This window comes from Triticum dicoccoides, chromosome 4B (genome assembly GCF_002162155.2).
Source record: "Triticum dicoccoides isolate Atlit2015 ecotype Zavitan chromosome 4B, WEW_v2.0, whole genome shotgun sequence".
Classification (NCBI taxonomy): Eukaryota; Viridiplantae; Streptophyta; class Magnoliopsida; order Poales; family Poaceae; genus Triticum; species Triticum dicoccoides.
Genome location: NC_041387.1, coordinates 501,678,611 through 501,678,823, shown reverse-complemented (window position 1 = coordinate 501,678,823; position 213 = coordinate 501,678,611).

Below are 213 nucleotides of genomic sequence, written 5' to 3'. Positions count from 1 at the left end.
GTTTCGACATCTAACCCAGCTTGCGCGTTAAAGGGGGGGGTGCCTGAGCATCGCGACTCAGGGCTCCTACCAGCTCTCCGACCCTCACCCTCTGGTGTTGCCCACGGCATCGCGCCCTGGCATACCAGTGACGGCTGAGGCCAGCCCGAGAGCCGGGACCCGAGGACGTAGAGCACCGGCATCTAGCCAAATTTGCAGGAACACACTTCAAGA